At 47.9% G+C, this 21,221-nt stretch overlaps 1 protein-coding gene across 2 annotated transcripts in view; it reads left to right on the top strand.

The window, feature by feature from the left end:
• LOC307223002 (neuropeptide FF receptor 1-like) overlaps positions 1–21,221 on the top strand; it is a 186,501-nt gene that overhangs the window by 150,306 nt on the left and 14,974 nt on the right. The window lies entirely within an intron of this gene.

Genomic DNA, 21,221 nt, shown 5'->3' with positions numbered 1-21,221 from the left:
CCTCCCCAAGCGGCGTGCTCGGTGGAAGAGGACGACCATCCCAGATCGAAGGAGGGTACCCTTCTTCGGTCAAGGGTATGTGATAGTTGCGCTCCCCTGCAAACCTTTGGCTAAGCATCTTCCAAGAACACCATTTGAGACATAGTGCCTTACTTGGATGTGTCTGGAGTCTTGGAAGCTGGACTACCCTACGTTCTCCTACAAATGGACCTTCAGGGGTTTGCAGCTTCGAGCAGGGAAGCACAGCTCTCGTATACCCTTGACTGAAGAAGGGTGCACTCCTTCGATCTGGGATGGTCGTCCTCTTCCACCGAGCGCGCAGCTTCGGGAGGGACACACATGGTAACTAGAAAGTCCTCTTGAATTTGAAGAGGTGGTGACAGGCTCCGATACCTCCCAAGTCAAGCCAAAACGCTACATCACAATGATAGCAGCAAAATAGATGGAGACATTCTGCCTGAAGGACATCTAGGTGAATAGCCCTTTCTTGGCTGGGAAGAAAATTTGTATTGTGTTCCATCTGCAACTTTTTGTGGTAAGACTCTTTCAGGTGGCGGTGACCGAGTCCTCAGAAGAGGCCCTATTCGGTGTCACCACAATGAAGCTCACCTGCAGGTAGGAGAACACTTCTTCTTTTGTTGCGGCTCCTCTTTTCTTCCAGCTTCGCAGAGCTCACTGTACCTGAAGCAGATCTGTTCAGTTGATGAGAAAGAAGATGCAATGTGAGGAAGAGCTCTTGATACATCAAGAAAAAGCCTGCAGTGAGAGTCACCAGCATCAGGACAGTGCTGCTTGAGGTAAATTCACGTTCCACCACCCCGTTGGTTTCTTTTTATTCAGGCAATGTTTTTTGGATTGCTCTCCCGTTTTTCCCATTTTCTTTTCTGGTTTTCTCTTCCCAGTTTTCTCCAAAGATCCTGCAAGGCTCAAATGAAATGAACGCTCTTCCCCAAAACAAGACACTATTTTCTGGAGGATTGGTGGAAGGCGGCTGGGGATAAGCTAGTGACTCTAGATCGCAACGCAACAGAAGGAGCTGCCAGACACATGAAGTCGCCAACACTCAGATGAAGCCACCTCTTCCTGCAGAGTCACAGAAGTCACGGTGGACGTATTTTACAAACAAACAAGCAAACCAAGAATCAAAAAACTCTTTCCATGGAATTGGTGTGGTGGGGCTGGGGAGAAACTAGGAACTGTGGATTGCTTTTCACACCCCAAGAGAAGGAACTGCCGGGCGCACAAAGTCACCCTTCAAAGGGACAAACTCAGAAAAATACCAAGATGGAGATGTTAAAGAGAATCCAGAAAACAAAAAATACTTAACGGGAAAAGCCAAGAGAAAAGGAAGAGAAATGAAGGAATATGAAGTGAGCTCAAGTTTCAGTTACCTTTCAAACTAGTCTTTGGATGAAAAGAAGGAGCACATGGATATGAGGTCTGCTTCAAGCAGATGGAAAATGAGTAGGGAAAATAAAAGGCATTTCTTTCACGAGGCAACTAGAGAAGTCGTTTCTTGACAAGAAAGTTGGGGTTTTTTGTTGCTGAAGCTAGAAATGTGCATGGGGAGAAAAAAGAAAGAAGATAAGGAGAGGACAAAACCACGCCTTCTAATTTCATGTTGGCTCAGGTTGCCTCGGACGGAGAGAGAGATAGGTAAGTTGAAAACTTGCTGGAAAGGCAAAGAAAGCATTTTGAAGATGAAGCTGCTGATGGCGACTGGAGAGGGACTGCTCAGGGACACGGCAAGTCCAGGATCCTGTGGGAAAGTGCTTTCTCTGAGGGAAGTTGCTGAGAGTGGCTAGAGGGGTGGATTAGGACCTGGGAGACTAGAGTTCAAATCCTCCCTCTGCCATGAAGCAGCCAGTGTGGTGTAGTGGTTAAGAGCGGTGCACTCGTAATCTGGTGAACCGGGTTCGTGTCCCCGCTCCTCCACATGCAGCTGCTGGGTGACCCTGGGCTAGTCACACTTCTCTGAAGTCTCTCAGCCTCACTCACCTCACAGAGTGTTTGTTGTGGGGGAGGAAGGGAAAGGAGATTGTTGGCCGCTTTGAGACTCCTTAGGGTAGTGATAAAGCGGGATATCAAATCCAAACTCCTCCTCCTCCTCCTCTATCTCTCAGCCTAAGCTACCTCACAGGGTTGTTGTGAGGATCAAATGAGGAAGCAGACCAGAAGATCAACTCCACTAAGCCTTTCCAGCAGAACCTGCAAGGTTACGAAAAGAGATGGGAAATGGAGCTCCAAAGGTAACTATGGAACAGGCCAGGCAAAATTACCCCTCATGCGTAACGTGGCTCTCTGGCGCTAATACCCAAGGTTTGGGGATTTCATCTTCTTTTTTTGCTACATAGCTCGGGCAACACAAAGCGTTGACTCTCTGCAAAAAACCCTGGATCCTCCAGCACTGAAGGTGTTTGAAATACCCGATTTAAAAGCCAATCTAGCAGTCAGCTTCCTTTGCCAGTAACTTTGCAGCCGGAAACTAGCGTTGCACTTGAAGGAAGGTAACTATTCAATACTTTTCAGAGGTGGCGACAGGTTGCGGCAAGCCCCTTTGCGCCCTGTTACCATAAAGGATTCTTCTGCACATGCTCATCTTAAAATGGAGCCCTCAACTCTGGAAGATGTCTCCAATGTGTCCTGCAAGTGGAGGATTCCAGTGGAGGTAGAACGAATGCTAGGAGGTTATAGAGTTGAACTGAAAGGCCTGGCCTTTCTTCCAGCAGCAATGACCAGATGACATAATAAATGGGAAACGGACATCAAAAGGTAACGATGCAACAGGGCAGGCCAAACTATCACCGATACGTGATGTGGCTGTGGGAGTAATCACTCTAAAATCAGGGCCTAGGATTTCATTGACAAATGCGTTAAGGGGTGGATTCTGCTGTATCCCTCAGCGCTCCATGTGCGTCCCTCCCCAAGCGGCGTGCTCGGTGGAAGAGGACGACCATCCCAGATCGAAGGAGGGTACCCTTCTTCGGTCAAGGGTATGTGATAGTTGCGCTCCCCTGCTAGAACCTGCAAACCTTTGGCTAAGCATCTTCCAAGAACACCATTTGAGACATAGTGCCTTACTTGGATGTGTCTGGAGTCTTGGAAGCTGGACTACCCTACGTTCTCCTACAAATGGACCTTCAGGGGTTTGCAGCTTCGAGCAGGGAAGCACAGCTCTCGTATACCCTTGACTGAAGAAGGGTGCACTCCTTCGATCTGGGATGGTCGTCCTCTTCCACCGAGCGCGCAGCTTCGGGAGGGACACACATGGTAACTAGAAAGTCCTCTTGAATTTGAAGAGGTGGTGACAGGCTCCGATACCTCCCAAGTCAAGCCAAAACGCTACATCACAATGATAGCAGCAATATAGATGGAGACATTCTGCCTGAAGGACATCTAGGTGAATAGCCCTTTCTTGGCTGGGAAGAAAATTTGTATTGTGTTCCATCTGCAACTTTTTGTGGTAAGACTCTTTCAGGTGGCGGTGACCGAGTCCTCAGAAGAGGCCCTATTCGGTGTCACCACAATGAAGCTCACCTGCAGGTAGGAGAACACTTCTTCTTTTGTTGCGGCTCCTCTTTTCTTCCAGCTTCGCAGAGCTCACTGTACCTGAAGCAGATCTGTTCAGTTGATGAGAAAGAAGATGCAATGTGAGGAAGAGCTCTTGATACATCAAGAAAAAGCCTGCAGTGAGAGTCACCAGCATCAGGACAGTGCTGCTTGAGGTAAATTCACGTTCCACCACCCCGTTGGTTTCTTTTTATTCAGGCAATGTTTTTTGGATTGCTCTCCCGTTTTTCCCATTTTCTTTTCTGGTTTTCTCTTCCCAGTTTTCTCCAAAGATCCTGCAAGGCTCAAATGAAATGAACGCTCTTCCCCAAAACAAGACACTATTTTCTGGAGGATTGGTGGAAGGCGGCTGGGGATAAGCTAGTGACTCTAGATCGCAACGCAACAGAAGGAGCTGCCAGACACATGAAGTCGCCAACACTCAGATGAAGCCACCTCTTCCTGCAGAGTCACAGAAGTCACGGTGGACGTATTTTACAAACAAACAAGCAAACCAAGAATCAAAAAACTCTTTCCATGGAATTGGTGTGGTGGGGCTGGGGAGAAACTAGGAACTGTGGATTGCTTTTCACACCCCAAGAGAAGGAACTGCCGGGCGCACAAAGTCACCCTTCAAAGGGACAAACTCAGAAAAATACCAAGATGGAGATGTTAAAGAGAATCCAGAAAACAAAAAATACTTAACGGGGAAAGCCAAGAGAAAAGGAAGAGAAATGAAGGAATATGAAGTGAGCTCAAGTTTCAGTTACCTTTCAAACTAGTCTTTGGATGAAAAGAAGGAGCACATGGATATGAGGTCTGCTTCAAGCAGATGGAAAATGAGTAGGGAAAATAAAAGGCATTTCTTTCACGAGGCAACTAGAGAAGTCGTTTCTTGACAAGAAAGTTGGGGTTTTTTGTTGCTGAAGCTAGAAATGTGCATGGGGAGAAAAAAGAAAGAAGATAAGGAGAGGACAAAACCACGCCTTCTAATTTCATGTTGGCTCAGGTTGCCTCGGACGGAGAGAGAGATAGGTAAGTTGAAAACTTGCTGGAAAGGCAAAGAAAGCATTTTGAAGATGAAGCTGCTGATGGCGACTGGAGAGGGACTGCTCAGGGACACGGCAAGTCCAGGATCCTGTGGGAAAGTGCTTTCTCTGAGGGAAGTTGCTGAGAGTGGCTAGAGGGGTGGATTAGGACCTGGGAGACTAGAGTTCAAATCCTCCCTCTGCCATGAAGCAGCCAGTGTGGTGTAGTGGTTAAGAGCGGTGCACTCGTAATCTGGTGAACCGGGTTCGTGTCCCCGCTCCTCCACATGCAGCTGCTGGGTGACCCTGGGCTAGTCACACTTCTCTGAAGTCTCTCAGCCTCACTCACCTCACAGAGTGTTTGTTGTGGGGGAGGAAGGGAAAGGAGATTGTTGGCCGCTTTGAGACTCCTTAGGGTAGTGATAAAGCGGGATAGCAAATCCAAACTCCTCCTCCTCCTCCTCTATCTCTCAGCCTAACCTACCTCACAGGGTTGTTGTGAGGATCAAATGAGGAAGCAGACCAGAAGATCAACTCCACTAAGCCTTTCCAGCAGAACCTGCAAGATTACGAAAAGAGATGGGAAATGGAGCTCCAAAGGTAACTATGGAACAGGCCAGGCAAAATTACCCCTCATGCGTAACGTGGCTCTCTGGCGCTAATACCCAAGGTTTGGGGATTTCATCTTCTTTTTTTGCTACATAGCTCGGGCAACACAAAGCGTTGACTCTCTGCAAAAAACCCTGGATCCTCCAGCACTGAAGGTGTTTGAAATACCCGATTTAAAAGCCAATCTAGCAGTCAGCTTCCTTTGCCAGTAACTTTGCAGCCGGAAACTAGCGTTGCACTTGAAGGAAGGTAACTATTCAATACTTTTCAGAGGTGGCGACAGGTTGCGGCAAGCCCCTTTGCGCCCTGTTACCATAAAGGATTCTTCTGCATATGCTCATCTTAAAATGGAGCCCTCAACTCTGGAAGATGTCTCCAATGTGTCCTGCAAGTGGAGGATTCCAGTGGAGGTAGAACGAATGCTAGGAGGTTATAGAGTTGAACTGAAAGGCCTGGCCTTTCTTCCAGCAGCAATGACCAGATGACATAATAAATGGGAAACGGACATCAAAAGGTAACGATGCAACAGGGCAGGCCAAACGATCACCGATACGTGATGTGGCTGTGGGAGTAATCACTCTAAAATCAGGGCCTAGGATTTCATTGACAAATGCGTTAAGGGGTGGATTCTGCTGTATCCCTCAGCGCTCCATGTGCGTCCCTCCCCAAGCGGCGTGCTCGGTGGAAGAGGACGACCATCCCAGATCGAAGGAGGGTACCCTTCTTCGGTCAAGGGTATGTGATAGTTGCGCTCCCCTGCTAGAACCTGCAAACCTTTGGCTAAGCATCTTCCAAGAACACCATTTGAGACATAGTGCCTTACTTGGATGTGTCTGGAGTCTTGGAAGCTGGACTACCCTACGTTCTCCTACAAATGGACCTTCAGGGGTTTGCAGCTTCGAGCAGGGAAGCACAGCTCTCGTATACCCTTGACTGAAGAAGGGTGCACTCCTTCGATCTGGGATGGTCGTCCTCTTCCACCGAGCGCGCAGCTTCGGGAGGGACACACATGGTAACTAGAAAGTCCTCTTGAATTTGAAGAGGTGGTGACAGGCTCCGATACCTCCCAAGTCAAGCCAAAACGCTACATCACAATGATAGCAGCAATATAGATGGAGACATTCTGCCTGAAGGACATCTAGGTGAATAGCCCTTTCTTGGCTGGGAAGAAAATTTGTATTGTGTTCCATCTGCAACTTTTTGTGGTAAGACTCTTTCAGGTGGCGGTGACCGAGTCCTCAGAAGAGGCCCTATTCGGTGTCACCACAATGAAGCTCACCTGCAGGTAGGAGAACACTTCTTCTTTTGTTGCGGCTCCTCTTTTCTTCCAGCTTCGCAGAGCTCACTGTACCTGAAGCAGATCTGTTCAGTTGATGAGAAAGAAGATGCAATGTGAGGAAGAGCTCTTGATACATCAAGAAAAAGCCTGCAGTGAGAGTCACCAGCATCAGGACAGTGCTGCTTGAGGTAAATTCACGTTCCACCACCCCGTTGGTTTCTTTTTATTCAGGCAATGTTTTTTGGATTGCTCTCCCGTTTTTCCCATTTTCTTTTCTGGTTTTCTCTTCCCAGTTTTCTCCAAAGATCCTGCAAGGCTCAAATGAAATGAACGCTCTTCCCCAAAACAAGACACTATTTTCTGGAGGATTGGTGGAAGGCGGCTGGGGATAAGCTAGTGACTCTAGATCGCAACGCAACAGAAGGAGCTGCCAGACACATGAAGTCGCCAACACTCAGATGAAGCCACCTCTTCCTGCAGAGTCACAGAAGTCACGGTGGACGTATTTTACAAACAAACAAGCAAACCAAGAATCAAAAAACTCTTTCCATGGAATTGGTGTGGTGGGGCTGGGGAGAAACTAGGAACTGTGGATTGCTTTTCACACCCCAAGAGAAGGAACTGCCGGGCGCACAAAGTCACCCTTCAAAGGGACAAACTCAGAAAAATACCAAGATGGAGATGTTAAAGAGAATCCAGAAAACAAAAAATACTTAACGGGAAAAGCCAAGAGAAAAGGAAGAGAAATGAAGGAATATGAAGTGAGCTCAAGTTTCAGTTACCTTTCAAACTAGTCTTTGGATGAAAAGAAGGAGCACATGGATATGAGGTCTGCTTCAAGCAGATGGAAAATGAGTAGGGAAAATAAAAGGCATTTCTTTCACGAGGCAACTAGAGAAGTCGTTTCTTGACAAGAAAGTTGGGGGTTTTTGTTGCTGAAGCTAGAAATGTGCATGGGGAGAAAAAAGAAAGAAGATAAGGAGAGGACAAAACCACGCCTTCTAATTTCATGTTGGCTCAGGTTGCCTCGGACGGAGAGAGAGATAGGTAAGTTGAAAACTTGCTGGAAAGGCAAAGAAAGCATTTTGAAGATGAAGCTGCTGATGGCGACTGGAGAGGGACTGCTCAGGGACACGGCAAGTCCAGGATCCTGTGGGAAAGTGCTTTCTCTGAGGGAAGTTGCTGAGAGTGGCTAGAGGGGTGGATTAGGACCTGGGAGACTAGAGTTCAAATCCTCCCTCTGCCATGAAGCAGCCAGTGTGGTGTAGTGGTTAAGAGCGGTGCACTCGTAATCTGGTGAACCGGGTTCGTGTCCCCGCTCCTCCACATGCAGCTGCTGGGTGACCCTGGGCTAGTCACACTTCTCTGAAGTCTCTCAGCCTCACTCACCTCACAGAGTGTTTGTTGTGGGGGAGGAAGGGAAAGGAGATTGTTGGCCGCTTTGAGACTCCTTAGGGTAGTGATAAAGCGGGATATCAAATCCAAACTCCTCCTCCTCCTCCTCCTCTATCTCTCAGCCTAAGCTACCTCACAGGGTTGTTGTGAGGATCAAATGAGGAAGCAGACCAGAAGATCAACTCCACTAAGCCTTTCCAGCAGAACCTGCAAGATTACGAAAAGAGATGGGAAATGGAGCTCCAAAGGTAACTATGGAACAGGCCAGGCAAAATTACCCCTCATGCGTAACGTGGCTCTCTGGCGCTAATACCCAAGGTTTGGGGATTTCATCTTCTTTTTTTGCTACATAGCTCGGGCAACACAAAGCGTTGACTCTCTGCAAAAAACCCTGGATCCTCCAGCACTGAAGGTGTTTGAAATACCCGATTTAAAAGCCAATCTAGCAGTCAGCTTCCTTTGCCAGTAACTTTGCAGCCGGAAACTAGCGTTGCACTTGAAGGAAGGTAACTATTCAATACTTTTCAGAGGTGGCGACAGGTTGCGGCAAGCCCCTTTGCGCCCTGTTACCATAAAGGATTCTTCTGCATATGCTCATCTTAAAATGGAGCCCTCAACTCTGGAAGATGTCTCCAATGTGTCCTGCAAGTGGAGGATTCCAGTGGAGGTAGAACGAATGCTAGGAGGTTATAGAGTTGAACTGAAAGGCCTGGCCTTTCTTCCAGCAGCAATGACCAGATGACATAATAAATGGGAAACGGACATCAAAAGGTAACGATGCAACAGGGCAGGCCAAACGATCACCGATACGTGATGTGGCTGTGGGAGTAATCACTCTAAAATCAGGGCCTAGGATTTCATTGACAAATGCGTTAAGGGGTGGATTCTGCTGTATCCCTCAGCGCTCCATGTGCGTCCCTCCCCAAGCGGCGTGCTCGGTGGAAGAGGACGACCATCCCAGATCGAAGGAGGGTACCCTTCTTCGGTCAAGGGTATGTGATAGTTGCGCTCCCCTGCTAGAACCTGCAAACCTTTGGCTAAGCATCTTCCAAGAACACCATTTGAGACATAGTGCCTTACTTGGATGTGTCTGGAGTCTTGGAAGCTGGACTACCCTACGTTCTCCTACAAATGGACCTTCAGGGGTTTGCAGCTTCGAGCAGGGAAGCACAGCTCTCGTATACCCTTGACTGAAGAAGGGTGCACTCCTTCGATCTGGGATGGTCGTCCTCTTCCACCGAGCGCGCAGCTTCGGGAGGGACACACATGGTAACTAGAAAGTCCTCTTGAATTTGAAGAGGTGGTGACAGGCTCCGATACCTCCCAAGTCAAGCCAAAACGCTACATCACAATGATAGCAGCAATATAGATGGAGACATTCTGCCTGAAGGACATCTAGGTGAATAGCCCTTTCTTGGCTGGGAAGAAAATTTGTATTGTGTTCCATCTGCAACTTTTTGTGGTAAGACTCTTTCAGGTGGCGGTGACCGAGTCCTCAGAAGAGGCCCTATTCGGTGTCACCACAATGAAGCTCACCTGCAGGTAGGAGAACACTTCTTCTTTTGTTGCGGCTCCTCTTTTCTTCCAGCTTCGCAGAGCTCACTGTACCTGAAGCAGATCTGTTCAGTTGATGAGAAAGAAGATGCAATGTGAGGAAGAGCTCTTGATACATCAAGAAAAAGCCTGCAGTGAGAGTCACCAGCATCAGGACAGTGCTGCTTGAGGTAAATTCACGTTCCACCACCCCGTTGGTTTCTTTTTATTCAGGCAATGTTTTTTGGATTGCTCTCCCGTTTTTCCCATTTTCTTTTCTGGTTTTCTCTTCCCAGTTTTCTCCAAAGATCCTGCAAGGCTCAAATGAAATGAACGCTCTTCCCCAAAACAAGACACTATTTTCTGGAGGATTGGTGGAAGGCGGCTGGGGATAAGCTAGTGACTCTAGATCGCAACGCAACAGAAGGAGCTGCCAGACACATGAAGTCGCCAACACTCAGATGAAGCCACCTCTTCCTGCAGAGTCACAGAAGTCACGGTGGACGTATTTTACAAACAAACAAGCAAACCAAGAATCAAAAAACTCTTTCCATGGAATTGGTGTGGTGGGGCTGGGGAGAAACTAGGAACTGTGGATTGCTTTTCACACCCCAAGAGAAGGAACTGCCGGGCGCACAAAGTCACCCTTCAAAGGGACAAACTCAGAAAAATACCAAGATGGAGATGTTAAAGAGAATCCAGAAAACAAAAAATACTTAACGGGAAAAGCCAAGAGAAAAGGAAGAGAAATGAAGGAATATGAAGTGAGCTCAAGTTTCAGTTACCTTTCAAACTAGTCTTTGGATGAAAAGAAGGAGCACATGGATATGAGGTCTGCTTCAAGCAGATGGAAAATGAGTAGGGAAAATAAAAGGCATTTCTTTCACGAGGCAACTAGAGAAGTCGTTTCTTGACAAGAAAGTTGGGGGTTTTTGTTGCTGAAGCTAGAAATGTGCATGGGGAGAAAAAAGAAAGAAGATAAGGAGAGGACAAAACCACGCCTTCTAATTTCATGTTGGCTCAGGTTGCCTCGGACGGAGAGAGAGATAGGTAAGTTGAAAACTTGCTGGAAAGGCAAAGAAAGCATTTTGAAGATGAAGCTGCTGATGGCGACTGGAGAGGGACTGCTCAGGGACACGGCAAGTCCAGGATCCTGTGGGAAAGTGCTTTCTCTGAGGGAAGTTGCTGAGAGTGGCTAGAGGGGTGGATTAGGACCTGGGAGACTAGAGTTCAAATCCTCCCTCTGCCATGAAGCAGCCAGTGTGGTGTAGTGGTTAAGAGCGGTGCACTCGTAATCTGGTGAACCGGGTTCGTGTCCCCGCTCCTCCACATGCAGCTGCTGGGTGACCCTGGGCTAGTCACACTTCTCTGAAGTCTCTCAGCCTCACTCACCTCACAGAGTGTTTGTTGTGGGGGAGGAAGGGAAAGGAGATTGTTGGCCGCTTTGAGACTCCTTAGGGTAGTGATAAAGCGGGATATCAAATCCAAACTCCTCCTCCTCCTCCTCCTCTATCTCTCAGCCTAAGCTACCTCACAGGGTTGTTGTGAGGATCAAATGAGGAAGCAGACCAGAAGATCAACTCCACTAAGCCTTTCCAGCAGAACCTGCAAGATTACGAAAAGAGATGGGAAATGGAGCTCCAAAGGTAACTATGGAACAGGCCAGGCAAAATTACCCCTCATGCGTAACGTGGCTCTCTGGCGCTAATACCCAAGGTTTGGGGATTTCATCTTCTTTTTTTGCTACATAGCTCGGGCAACACAAAGCGTTGACTCTCTGCAAAAAACCCTGGATCCTCCAGCACTGAAGGTGTTTGAAATACCCGATTTAAAAGCCAATCTAGCAGTCAGCTTCCTTTGCCAGTAACTTTGCAGCCGGAAACTAGCGTTGCACTTGAAGGAAGGTAACTATTCAATACTTTTCAGAGGTGGCGACAGGTTGCGGCAAGCCCCTTTGCGCCCTGTTACCATAAAGGATTCTTCTGCACATGCTCATCTTAAAATGGAGCCCTCAACTCTGGAAGATGTCTCCAATGTGTCCTGCAAGTGGAGGATTCCAGTGGAGGTAGAACGAATGCTAGGAGGTTATAGAGTTGAACTGAAAGGCCTGGCCTTTCTTCCAGCAGCAATGACCAGATGACATAATAAATGGGAAACGGACATCAAAAGGTAACGATGCAACAGGGCAGGCCAAACTATCACCGATACGTGATGTGGCTGTGGGAGTAATCACTCTAAAATCAGGGCCTAGGATTTCATTGACAAATGCGTTAAGGGGTGGATTCTGCTGTATCCCTCAGCGCTCCATGTGCGTCCCTCCCCAAGCGGCGTGCTCGGTGGAAGAGGACGACCATCCCAGATCGAAGGAGGGTACCCTTCTTCGGTCAAGGGTATGTGATAGTTGCGCTCCCCTGCTAGAACCTGCAAACCTTTGGCTAAGCATCTTCCAAGAACACCATTTGAGACATAGTGCCTTACTTGGATGTGTCTGGAGTCTTGGAAGCTGGACTACCCTACGTTCTCCTACAAATGGACCTTCAGGGGTTTGCAGCTTCGAGCAGGGAAGCACAGCTCTCGTATACCCTTGACTGAAGAAGGGTGCACTCCTTCGATCTGGGATGGTCGTCCTCTTCCACCGAGCGCGCAGCTTCGGGAGGGACACACATGGTAACTAGAAAGTCCTCTTGAATTTGAAGAGGTGGTGACAGGCTCCGATACCTCCCAAGTCAAGCCAAAACGCTACATCACAATGATAGCAGCAATATAGATGGAGACATTCTGCCTGAAGGACATCTAGGTGAATAGCCCTTTCTTGGCTGGGAAGAAAATTTGTAATGTGTTCCATCTGCAACTTTTTGTGGTAAGACTCTTTCAGGTGGCGGTGACCGAGTCCTCAGAAGAGGCCCTATTCGGTGTCACCACAATGAAGCTCACCTGCAGGTAGGAGAACACTTCTTCTTTTGTTGCGGCTCCTCTTTTCTTCCAGCTTCGCAGAGCTCACTGTACCTGAAGCAGATCTGTTCAGTTGATGAGAAAGAAGATGCAATGTGAGGAAGAGCTCTTGATACATCAAGAAAAAGCCTGCAGTGAGAGTCACCAGCATCAGGACAGTGCTGCTTGAGGTAAATTCACGTTCCACCACCCCGTTGGTTTCTTTTTATTCAGGCAATGTTTTTTGGATTGCTCTCCCGTTTTTCCCATTTTCTTTTCTGGTTTTCTCTTCCCAGTTTTCTCCAAAGATCCTGCAAGGCTCAAATGAAATGAACGCTCTTCCCCAAAACAAGACACTATTTTCTGGAGGATTGGTGGAAGGCGGCTGGGGATAAGCTAGTGACTCTAGATCGCAACGCAACAGAAGGAGCTGCCAGACACATGAAGTCGCCAACACTCAGATGAAGCCACCTCTTCCTGCAGAGTCACAGAAGTCACGGTGGACGTATTTTACAAACAAACAAGCAAACCAAGAATCAAAAAACTCTTTCCATGGAATTGGTGTGGTGGGGCTGGGGAGAAACTAGGAACTGTGGATTGCTTTTCACACCCCAAGAGAAGGAACTGCCGGGCGCACAAAGTCACCCTTCAAAGGGACAAACTCAGAAAAATACCAAGATGGAGATGTTAAAGAGAATCCAGAAAACAAAAAATACTTAACGGGAAAAGCCAAGAGAAAAGGAAGAGAAATGAAGGAATATGAAGTGAGCTCAAGTTTCAGTTACCTTTCAAACTAGTCTTTGGATGAAAAGAAGGAGCACATGGATATGAGGTCTGCTTCAAGCAGATGGAAAATGAGTAGGGAAAATAAAAGGCATTTCTTTCACGAGGCAACTAGAGAAGTCGTTACCTGACAAGAAAGTTGGGGTTTTTTGTTGCTGAAGCTAGAAATGTGCATGGGGAGAAAAAAGAAAGATGATAAGGAGAGGACAAAACCACGCCTTCTAATTTCATGTTGGCTCAGGTTGCCTCGGACGGAGAGAGAGATAGGTAAGTTGAAAACTTGCTGGAAAGGCAAAGAAAGCATTTTGAAGATGAAGCTGCTGATGGCGACTGGAGAGGGACTGCTCAGGGACACGGCAAGTCCAGGATCCTGTGGGAAAGTGCTTTCTCTGAGGGAAGTTGCTGAGAGTGGCTAGAGGGGTGGATTAGGACCTGGGAGACTAGAGTTCAAATCCTCCCTCTGCCATGAAGCAGCCAGTGTGGTGTAGTGGTTAAGAGCGGTGCACTCGTAATCTGGTGAACCGGGTTCGTGTCCCCGCTCCTCCACATGCAGCTGCTGGGTGACCCTGGGCTAGTCACACTTCTCTGAAGTCTCTCAGCCTCACTCACCTCACAGAGTGTTTGTTGTGGGGGAGGAAGGGAAAGGAGATTGTTGGCCGCTTTGAGACTCCTTAGGGTAGTGATAAAGCGGGATAGCAAATCCAAACTCCTCCTCCTCCTCCTCTATCTCTCAGCCTAACCTACCTCACAGGGTTGTTGTGAGGATCAAATGAGGAAGCAGACCAGAAGATCAACTCCACTAAGCCTTTCCAGCAGAACCTGCAAGATTACGAAAAGAGATGGGAAATGGAGCTCCAAAGGTAACTATGGAACAGGCCAGGCAAAATTACCCCTCATGCGTAACGTGGCTCTCTGGCGCTAATACCCAAGGTTTGGGGATTTCATCTTCTTTTTTTGCTACATAGCTCGGGCAACACAAAGCGTTGACTCTCTGCAAAAAACCCTGGATCCTCCAGCACTGAAGGTGTTTGAAATACCCGATTTAAAAGCCAATCTAGCAGTCAGCTTCCTTTGCCAGTAACTTTGCAGCAGGGAAGCTAGCGTTGCACTTGAAGGAAGGTAACTATTCAATACTTTTCAGAGGTGGCGACAGGTTGCGGCAAACCCCTTTGCGCCCTGTTACCATAAAGGATTCTTCTGCATATGCTCATCTTAAAATGGAGCCCTCAACTCTGGAAGATGTCTCCAATGTGTCCTGCAAGTGGAGGATTCCAGTGGAGGTAGAACGAATGCTAGGAGGTTATAGAGTTGAACTGAAAGGCCTGGCCTTTCTTCCAGCAGCAATGACCAGATGACATAATAAATGGGAAACGGACATCAAAAGGTAACGATGCAACAGGGCAGGCCAAACGATCACCGATACGTGATGTGGCTGTGGGAGTAATCACTCTAAAATCAGGGCCTAGGATTTCATTGACAAATGCGTTAAGGGGTGGATTCTGCTGTATCCCTCAGCGCTCCATGTGCGTCCCTCCCCAAGCGGCGTGCTCGGTGGAAGAGGACGACCATCCCAGATCGAAGGAGGGTACCCTTCTTCGGTCAAGGGTATGTGATAGTTGCGCTCCCCTGCTAGAACCTGCAAACCTTTGGCTAAGCATCTTCCAAGAACACCATTTGAGACATAGTGCCTTACTTGGATGTGTCTGGAGTCTTGGAAGCTGGACTACCCTACGTTCTCCTACAAATGGACCTTCAGGGGTTTGCAGCTTCGAGCAGGGAAGCACAGCTCTCGTATACCCTTGACTGAAGAAGGGTGCACTCCTTCGATCTGGGATGGTCGTCCTCTTCCACCGAGCGCGCAGCTTCGGGAGGGACACACATGGTAACTAGAAAGTCCTCTTGAATTTGAAGAGGTGGTGACAGGCTCCGATACCTCCCAAGTCAAGCCAAAACGCTACATCACAATGATAGCAGCAATATAGATGGAGACATTCTGCCTGAAGGACATCTAGGTGAATAGCCCTTTCTTGGCTGGGAAGAAAATTTGTATTGTGTTCCATCTGCAACTTTTTGTGGTAAGACTCTTTCAGGTGGCGGTGACCGAGTCCTCAGAAGAGGCCCTATTCGGTGTCACCACAATGAAGCTCACCTGCAGGTAGGAGAACACTTCTTCTTTTGTTGCGGCTCCTCTTTTCTTCCAGCTTCGCAGAGCTCACTGTACCTGAAGCAGATCTGTTCAGTTGATGAGAAAGAAGATGCAATGTGAGGAAGAGCTCTTGATACATCAAGAAAAAGCCTGCAGTGAGAGTCACCAGCATCAGGACAGTGCTGCTTGAGGTAAATTCACGTTCCACCACCCCGTTGGTTTCTTTTTATTCAGGCAATGTTTTTTGGATTGCTCTCCCGTTTTTCCCATTTTCTTTTCTGGTTTTCTCTTCCCAGTTTTCTCCAAAGATCCTGCAAGGCTCAAATGAAATGAACGCTCTTCCCCAAAACAAGACACTATTTTCTGGAGGATTGGTGGAAGGCGGCTGGGGATAAGCTAGTGACTCTAGATCGCAACGCAACAGAAGGAGCTGCCAGACACATGAAGTCGCCAACACTCAGATGAAGCCACCTCTTCCTGCAGAGTCACAGAAGTCACGGTGGACGTATTTTACAAACAAACAAGCAAACCAAGAATCAAAAAACTCTTTCCATGGAATTGGTGTGGTGGGGCTGGGGAGAAACTAGGAACTGTGGATTGCTTTTCACACCCCAAGAGAAGGAACTGCCGGGCGCACAAAGTCACCCTTCAAAGGGACAAACTCAGAAAAATACCAAGATGGAGATGTTAAAGAGAATCCAGAAAACAAAAAATACTTAACGGGAAAAGCCAAGAGAAAAGGAAGAGAAATGAAGGAATATGAAGTGAGCTCAAGTTTCAGTTACCTTTCAAACTAGTCTTTGGATGAAAAGAAGGAGCACATGGATATGAGGTCTGCTTCAAGCAGATGGAAAATGAGTAGGGAAAATAAAAGGCATTTCTTTCACGAGGCAACTAGAGAAGTCGTTACCTGACAAGAAAGTTGGGGTTTTTTGTTGCTGAAGCTAGAAATGTGCATGGGGAGAAAAAAGAAAGATGATAAGGAGAGGACAAAACCACGCCTTCTAATTTCATGTTGGCTCAGGTTGCCTCGGACGGAGAGAGAGATAGGTAAGTTGAAAACTTGCTGGAAAGGCAAAGAAAGCATTTTGAAGATGAAGCTGCTGATGGCGACTGGAGAGGGACTGCTCAGGGACACGGCAAGTCCAGGATCCTGTGGGAAAGTGCTTTCTCTGAGGGAAGTTGCTGAGAGTGGCTAGAGGGGTGGATTAGGACCTGGGAGACTAGAGTTCAAATCCTCCCTCTGCCATGAAGCAGCCAGTGTGGTGTAGTGGTTAAGAGCGGTGCACTCGTAATCTGGTGAACCGGGTTCGTGTCCCCGCTCCTCCACATGCAGCTGCTGGGTGACCCTGGGCTAGTCACACTTCTCTGAAGTCTCTCAGCCTCACTCACCTCACAGAGTGTTTGTTGTGGGGGAGGAAGGGAAAGGAGATTGTTGGCCGCTTTGAGACTCCTTAGGGTAGTGATAAAGCGGGATATCAAAACCAAACTCCTCCTCCTCCTCCTCTATCTCTCAGCCTAACCTACCTCACAGGGTTGTTGTGAGGATCAAATGAGGAAGCAGACCAGAAGATCAACTCCACTAAGCCTTTCCAGCAGAACCTGCAAGATTACGAAAAGAGATGGGAAATGGAGCTCCAAAGGTAACTATGGAACAGGCCAGGCAAAATTACCCCTCATGCGTAACGTGGCTCTCTGGCGCTAATACCCAAGGTTTGGGGATTTCATCTTCTTTTTTTGCTACATAGCTCGGGCAACACAAAGCGTTGACTCTCTGCAAAAAACCCTGGATCCTCCAGCACTGAAGGTGTTTGAAATACCCGATTTAAAAGCCAATCTAGCAGTCAGCTTCCTTTGCCAGTAACTTTGCAGCAGGGAAGCTAGCGTTGCACTTGAAGGAAGGTAACTATTCAATACTTTTCAGAGGTGGCGACAGGTTGCGGCAAACCCCTTTGCGCCCTGTTACCATAAAGGATTCTTCTGCATATGCTCATCTTAAAATGGAGCCCTCAACTCTGGAAGATGTCTCCAATGTGTCCTGCAAGTGGAGGATTCCAGTGGAGGTAGAACGAATGCTAGGAGGTTATAGAGTTGAAGTGAAAGGCCTGGCCTTTCTTCCAGCAGCAATGACCAGATGACATAATAAATGGGAAACGGACATCAAAAGGTAACGATGCAACAGGGCAGGCCAAACGATCACCGATACGTGATGTGGCTGTGGGAGTAATCACTCTAAAATCAGGGCCTAGGATTTCATTGACAAATGCGTTAAGGGGTGGATTCTGCTGTATCCCTCAGCGCTCCATGTGCGTCCCTCCCCAAGCGGCGTGCTCGGTGGAAGAGGACGACCATCCCAGATCGAAGGAGGGTACCCTTCTTCGGTCAAGGGTATGTGATAGTTGCGCTCCCCTGCTAGAACCTGCAAACCTTTGGCTAAGCATCTTCCAAGAACACCATTTGAGACATAGTGCCTTACTTGGATGTGTCTGGAGTCTTGGAAGCTGGACTACCCTACGTTCTCCTACAAATGGACCTTCAGGGGTTTGCAGCTTCGAGCAGGGAAGCACAGCTCTCGTATACCCTTGACTGAAGAAGGGTGCACTCCTTCGATCTGGGATGGTCGTCCTCTTCCACCGAGCGCGCAGCTTCGGGAGGGACACACATGGTAACTAGAAAGTCCTCTTGAATTTGAAGAGGTGGTGACAGGCTCCGATACCTCCCAAGTCAAGCCAAAACGCTACATCACAATGATAGCAGCAAAATAGATGGAGACATTCTGCCTGAAGGACATCTAGGTGAATAGCCCTTTCTTGGCTGGGAAGAAAATTTGTATTGTGTTCCATCTGCAACTTTTTGTGGTAAGACTCTTTCAGGTGGCGGTGACCGAGTCCTCAGAAGAGGCCCTATTCGGTGTCACCACAATGAAGCTCACCTGCAGGTAGGAGAACACTTCTTCTTTTGTTGCGGCTCCTCTTTTCTTCCAGCTTCGCAGAGCTCACTGTACCTGAAGCAGATCTGTTCAGTTGATGAGAAAGAAGATGCAATGTGAGGAAGAGCTCTTGATACATCAAGAAAAAGCCTGCAGTGAGAGTCACCAGCATCAGGACAGTGCTGCTTGAGGTAAATTCACGTTCCACCACCCCGTTGGTTTCTTTTTATTCAGGCAATGTTTTTTGGATTGCTCTCCCGTTTTTCCCATTTTCTTTTCTGGTTTTCTCTTCCCAGTTTTCTCCAAAGATCCTGCAAGGCTCAAATGAAATGAACGCTCTTCCCCAAAACAAGACACTATTTTCTGGAGGATTGGTGGAAGGCGGCTGGGGATAAGCTAGTGACTCTAGATCGCAACGCAACAGAAGGAGCTGCCAGACACATGAAGTCGCCAACACTCAGATGAAGCCACCTCTTCCTGCAGAGTCACAGAAGTCACGGTGGACGTATTTTACAAACAAACAAGCAAACCAAGAATCAAAAAACTCTTTCCATGGAATTGGTGTGGTGGGGCTGGGGAGAAACTAGGAACTGTGGATTGCTTTTCACACCCCAAGAGAAGGAACTGCCGGGCGCACAAAGTCACCCTTCAAAGGGACAAACTCAGAAAAATACCAAGATGGAGATGTTAAAGAGAATCCAGAAAACAAAAAATACTTAACGGGAAAAGCCAAGAGAAAAGGAAGAGAAATGAAGGAATATGAAGTGAGCTCAAGTTTCAGTTACCTTTCAAACTAGTCTTTGGATGAAAAGAAGGAGCACATGGATATGAGGTCTGCTTCAAGCAGATGGAAAATGAGTAGGGAAAATAAAAGGCATTTCTTTCACGAGGCAACTAGAGAAGTCGTTTCTTGACAAGAAAGTTGGGTTTTTTTGTTGCTGAAGCTAGAAATGTGCATGGGGAGAAAAAAGAAAGAAGATAAGGAGAGGACAAAACCACGCCTTCTAATTTCATGTTGGCTCAGGTTGCCTCGGACGGAGAGAGAGATAGGTAAGTTGAAAACTTGCTGGAAAGGCAAAGAAAGCATTTTGAAGATGAAGCTGCTGATGGCGACTGGAGAGGGACTGCTCAGGGACACGGCAAGTCCAGGATCCTGTGGGAAAGTGCTTTCTCTGAGGGAAGTTGCTGAGAGTGGCTAGAGGGGTGGATTAGGACCTGGGAGACTAGAGTTCAAATCCTCCCTCTGCCATGAAGCAGCCAGTGTGGTGTAGTGGTTAAGAGCGGTGCACTCGTAATCTGGTGAACCGGGTTCGTGTCCCCGCTCCTCCACATGCAGCTGCTGGGTGACCCTGGGCTAGTCACACTTCTCTGAAGTCTCTCAGCCTCACTCACCTCACAGAGTGTTTGTTGTGGGGGAGGAAGGGAAAGGAGATTGTTGGCCGCTTTGAGACTCCTTAGGGTAGTGATAAAGCGGGATAGCAAATCCAAACTCCTCCTCCTCCTCCTCTATCTCTCAGCCTAACCTACCTCACAGGGTTGTTGTGAGGATCAAATGAGGAAGCAGACCAGAAGATCAACTCCACTCAGCCTTTCCAGCAGAACCTGCAAGATTACGAAAAGAGATGGGAAATGGAGCTCCAAAGGTAACTATGGAACAGGCCAGGCAAAATTACCCCTCATGCGTAACGTGGCTCTCTGGCGCTAATACCCAAGGTTTGGGGATTTCATCTTCTTTTTTTGCTACATAGCTCGGGCAACACAAAGCGTTGACTCTCTGCAAAAAACCCTGGATCCTCCAGCACTGAAGGTGTTTGAAATACCCGATTTAAAAGCCAATCTAGCAGTCAGCTTCCTTTGCCAGTAACTTTGCAGCCGGAAACTAGCGTTGCACTTGAAGGAAGGTAACTATTCAATACTTTTCAGAGGTGGCGACAGGTTGCGGCAAGCCCCTTTGCGCCCTGTTACCATAAAGGATTCTTCTGCACATGCTCATCTTAAAATGGAGCCCTCAACTCTGGAAGATGTCTCCAATGTGTCCTGCAAGTGGAGGATTCCAGTGGAGGTAGAACGAATGCTAGGAGGTTATAGAGTTGAACTGAAAGGCCTGGCCTTTCTTCCAGCAGCAATGACCAGATGACATAATAAATGGGAAACGGACATCAAAAGGTAACGATGCAACAGGGCAGGCCAAACGATCACCGATACGTGATGTGGCTGTGGGAGTAATCACTCTAAAATCAGGGCCTAGGATTTCATTGACAAATGCGTTAAGGGGTGGATTCTGCTGTATCCCTCAGCGCTCCATGTGCGTCCCTCCCCAAGCGGCGTGCTCGGTGGAAGAGGACGACCATCCCAGATCGAAGGAGGGTACCCTTCTTCGGTCAAGGGTATGTGATAGTTGCGCTCCCCTGCTAGAACCTGCAAACCTTTGGCTAAGCATCTTCCAAGAACACCATTTGAGACATAGTGCCTTACTTGGATGTGTCTGGAGTCTTGGAAGCTGGACTACCCTACGTTCTCCTACAAATGGACCTTCAGGGGTTTGCAGCTTCGAGCAGGGAAGCACAGCTCTCGTATACCCTTGACTGAAGAAGGGTGCACTCCTTCGATCTGGGATGGTCGTCCTCTTCCACCGAGCGCGCAGCTTCGGGAGGGACACACATGGTAACTAGAAAGTCCACTTGAATTTGAAGAAGTGGTGACAGGCTCCGATACCTCCCAAGTCAAGCCAAAACGCTACATCACAATGATAGCAGCAATATAGATGGAGACATTCTGCCTGAAGGACATCTAGGTGTATAGCCCTTTCTTGGCTGGGAAGAAAATTTGTATTGTGTTCCATCTGCAACTTTTTGTGGTAAGACTCTTTCAGGTGGCGGTGACCGAGTCCTCAGAAGAGGCCCTATTCGGTGTCACCACAATGAAGCTCACCTGCAGGTAGGAGAACACTTCTTCTTTTGTTGCGGCTCCTCTTTTCTTCCAGCTTCGCAGAGCTCACTGTACCTGAAGCAGATCTGTTCAGTTGATGAGAAAGAAGAT

The sequence above is a fragment of the Podarcis cretensis genome, assembly GCF_951804945.1.
Source record: "Podarcis cretensis genome assembly, chromosome: 8".
Classification (NCBI taxonomy): Eukaryota; Metazoa; Chordata; class Lepidosauria; order Squamata; family Lacertidae; genus Podarcis; species Podarcis cretensis.
Note: the sequence above shows the minus strand (reverse complement) of the source record. Positions and strands in the feature narration are given on the sequence as shown.